The sequence below is a fragment of the Palaemon carinicauda genome, chromosome 3, assembly GCF_036898095.1.
Source record: "Palaemon carinicauda isolate YSFRI2023 chromosome 3, ASM3689809v2, whole genome shotgun sequence".
Lineage (NCBI taxonomy): Eukaryota > Metazoa > Arthropoda > Malacostraca > Decapoda > Palaemonidae > Palaemon > Palaemon carinicauda.
This window is the reverse complement of record NC_090727.1, coordinates 44,732,429-44,737,313: the sequence shown is the minus strand read 5'-3', so window position 1 is coordinate 44,737,313 and position 4,885 is coordinate 44,732,429.

The window sequence follows — 4,885 nt, the reverse complement described above, 5'->3', positions numbered from 1 at the left end:
ATTTCTTTCAAAATTACTACGTACTAAGGAACTATCACAGAGTAATATTTCATTTATATGTTTATTTGTCGGAAAATATGCCTTGATGGTTTGCCTAGCACGTGGCTGAAATTTTTTTTTTCTGAAATGCCGTATATTAGAATGGCCATTTTTCCACGAGTGCCCCTTTTTATTTGTTTTGCATTTTTTTGCTTAGTCATGTTACCGTAAGGAATTGGCAAGTAGTGTCGCAAAACTTATATTTTTATAGTGTTGGAAAGTGTTTCTAGATGATCTGGCTACCCATGCCTATCTTTTTTTTAGCCAGATATGGCGTATATATAGGTATGTGTTCGATTTTCCGGTGATTGCCATTTTTTCGTTTTTTCCCAATTCTTTCAAAATTACTACGTACTAAGGAACTATCACAGAGTAATGATTCCTCTAGATGTTTATTTGTCGGAAAATTTTGTTTACTTTTTTTTTGATTGAATATCATCAAATTTTTTTAGCTAAAATATTGTTTTACTTTTTTTTTCGATTTTATTTCCCTTCAAAAAAATTTTTTTGGGTCAGAATTTTAATTTTATAGTCGTAAAATAATCGACAATTATCCAGCAACCCACCATACAATTTTTATGCATATCCAATAATAATTAGATTAGTAAATAACACCTTGAAATTGACATACCCTTCCTACATTTCAAGTGGCAGATTAGGGAGTCTGAGTCAGTGTGGTTGGCGGCCATTTTGTGGACATATCCGAAGCGTAAGCTGCCCTATCTATATATATTCTTGTTCCCTATAGAATTTGTGATATTTTGGTATATTTTTACCTGCATAAATATCATATTATATATTAAATATATGTATTTTTTTACGAAATTTCCAAGTACTCAAAAAATTACCTTTAGATATGGCCCCTGATATAAATGTAATTTACAAAATAATGAAGATTTTTTTACATATTTCTATTTTAGGATAACATATGTTTATTCCCTAAAAAAATTAGCCACTTCCTATTTCATTTGGGTACCCAAAAAAATTCATGAAATTTGGACAATTTTTTTTGGCCAAAAAAAGTTACCCTTTTTTTCTCATTTCAGATCTTCACCTCCATGGGTCTGACTTCATCCAAAATACATCAAGATGTGTCCTAAACATTCAAGAATCAATTCCTAAAAGGATTTGTGTATATATGTATAAACTTTTTTTTTATGAATTTTTATGTCAGGTCTTTTTTTTCTACTTAATTTTTTAAAATATTTATAATAAATAGTTTTTCTGCAGATGAGTAGTATTTATCTTTACAGTTGTTTTAAGCATTCATTGAAGTTTTTTTTGGCAAAAGAAAAAAGGAGGTTACTGCAAAAACTGATTTTTCAAGAATTTTTTTTGGCGTCGGGGTCGTTCGCGTCCGAGTATACCCTTAAAGGGGTGTCCGAGGACCGTACCTATCCAGGGTTAAATGTCATTACCAGTGGCATTGCAATGACCTGGCTTCCAGGCCCCCTGGCAGGGAAGTCCTAATTGGACAAGAGGAACATCTCGAAGTTACCTGACGAAGATAGACTCACCTGGATGAAGAGATCAGGCCGGTCTCGAAGACAGATCAGAAGGTGAAATATTTGTGTAGGAACAAATTTATACCATTAGCTGAGTGTATATTAGGTAGTAGGTATATTAATTATAATTAACCATAGAAATAGGATCAATAAAACAATAACTGCAATTTATTTTCACATGAAAGATAGGAGCGAAATCAGACGCGTATGATAAATAAAATAAATATTTTAATTGAAAATTGCATGGAAATATGGAAAATTATTTACAATAATAATATTGGATAATAGACTTAGATTTTCAGTAAGACGGTGATGTGGAATCTGAAAGGGAAATATTTTGCCATTAAGCACAAGTTCCCGGAGGAACGCCAGTCTTCAAAATCCTTATACACTTCATGTCCAAGAACATGTGGCACACGTGTAGGAATCTGTGTCACTTCACCTTGATGAGGAACAGTCTATTAGGGACACTAAGTGTCCTTTAAAATCACTCTGTATGGCACTAGGGTCAACACAGGCACCCGTGTGAGTTAAAGTCCCGAAAACACTCGCTGTTCTACGCTGCACTGAACAGCCGATTTCATCACTACCTGCTGCCACCTCGAAAGCTTAGTAATGCTTATAGTACACCTTGTAGGGTGTACTGAAATCACTACAATTTTACCTGAATTTATCATTAATTATTGAACAGAAAACTTTGGGATTATTAAAGAATTGGCTTCAATTGGATGACTTAACCAAAATGAGAGACAAAGTAGTCCCTCCCTGAAACCCAATAAAAACCCTCTTAAAGAGGAAACAGTGAATTCTGGCATAATGATACGACTTATTAATACTATCTTCATTGCTGCTAATTCATCTTCTTAGTGTTTCTAAAATATTAAAAAAAAAGCAATTAGGTTTCCAGGTGTTACTAATAGTTTTAAAAGCATTCAACTTGGATATCAAAATATACAGTTATCCTATTATAGCCTTTAAAATTAAAACTACTTTATATGTTAAACAAAAAGTTTACAGAACTGGAGTTTTTAATGAGATATTCATCAGTCGTTATAATAATAATATAATAAAAGGAATAACAATTTCATATCAAAACTCTTATAGCATCTCCTCCTCCTCTACCATTGTCAGGAGAAGCTTCGGTCGTCGTCTCTCTCTCCTCAACTGAGAGAGGACTTCTCAATCTACCATTATTGAGAGAAGAAATAATAAACGATTAATATAAGAGGTTTTAAGAACATTAACATCATTAAAGTAGATCTTTTATATATAAAATATAAAAAACAAAAGAGGAAGAAAAATAAAATAGGATATTGTACCCGAGTGTACCTTCACGATAGAGGTATTATAGTTGTTTATGCATTAATATCTAATTTCTCATATTTATTAATACTTTCGTAATTTTAAATGAAAAATATATATAAAATACTACTTATCTAGAGCTTTTATAATCATATTTGAGAAAAAATTCAGAATATATTGTATTCTTGTCTCTTTCTCTAGTAGTTATATTTATTATTCTGATCACTCATAAATTTTCCCAAACTTATGGATGCTTTATTATTGTAGAGTACAGATTCAGTCTGCTCCTAAGAAAACTCTTGATTAATTCGCCTGTTGTGCAATCTACCAGATTTCAAAATTTCATTGATACTTAACAGATAGGACACAATGTACTTCCTTACTCATTTGAAATCAGTTCCAAGACTCAATGTAGTCCTGAAGAAGGGTCACGAAGTGTCCCAAAACACCTGAAAATAAATGGAGGAAAGCAAATGTTTTCCTGAAAAATATCTGCATGAGGATCTGTCCGAGGGGAAGTTGTCTTCGTTTTCTGGATGCCGCTCAGATATTGTCTATTCATTAAATATATACATATACTGTATATATATATATATATATATATATATATATATATATATATATATATATATATATATATATATATATATATATATATATATATATATATATATATATATATATATATATATATATATATATATATATATATATATATATATCAACACAACATCGTGTTCAAATAGAAATAAATTTCTACCTCATACTTGGGATCGAACGCTAGCCCCTTCTAATGAAAGGCCAGGTCGAAACCAACCATGCCACGAGAGCCCATAAAAGGAAATCTGAACCTGACACTAATCTAGCTGTCCGAGGATTTACCTGGTGAGACATCAGTCTCTTTACCAGCGAGTTTTACCAGATTTCCCCGGGCCACCACGTGACACAATTGGTAGTAATTCATTCAAATTACCCCTAATGAGTCAATATGGATAAATATCAACACAACATCGTGTTCAAATAGAAATAAATTTCTACCTCATACTTGGGATCGAACGCTAGCCCCTTCTAATGAAAGGCCAGGTCGAAACCAACCATGCCACGAGAGCCCATAAAAGGAAATCTGAACCTGACACTAATCTAGCTGTCCGAGGATTTACCTGGTGAGACATCAGTCTCTTTACCAGCGAGTTTTACCAGATTTCCCCGGGCCACCACGTGACACAATTGGTAGTAATTCATTCAAATTACCCCTAATGAGTCAATATGGATAAATATCAACACAACATCGTGTTCAAATAGAAATAAATTTCTACCTCATACTTGGGATCGAACGCTAGCCCCTTCTAATGAAAGGCCAGGTCGAAACCAACCATGCCACGAGAGCCCATAAAAGGAAATCTGAACCTGACACTAATCTAGCTGTCCGAGGATTTACCTGGTGAGACATCAGTCTCTTTACCAGCGAGTTTTACCAGATTTCCCCGGGCCACCACGTGACACAATTGGTAGTAATTCATTCAAATTACCCCTAATGAGTCAATATGGATAAATATCAACACAACATCGTGTTCAAATAGAAATAAATTTCTACCTCATACTTGGGATCGAACGCTAGCCCCTTCTAATGAAAGGCCAGGTCGAAACCAACCATGCCACGAGAGCCCATAAAAGGAAATCTGAACCTGACACTAATCTAGCTGTCCGAGGATTTACCTGGTGAGACATCAGTCTCTTTACCAGCGAGTTTTACCAGATTTCCCCGGGCCACCACGTGACACAATTGGTAGTAATTCATTCAAATTACCCCTAATGAGTCAATATGGATAAATATCAACACAACATCGTGTTCAAATAGAAATAAATTTCTACCTCATACTTGGGATCGAACGCTAGCCCCTTCTAATGAAAGGCCAGGTCGAAACCAACCATGCCACGAGAGCCCATAAAAGGAAATCTGAACCTGACACTAATCTAGCTGTCCGAGGATTTACCTGGTGAGACATCAGTCTCTTTACCAGCGGTAATTTGAATGAATT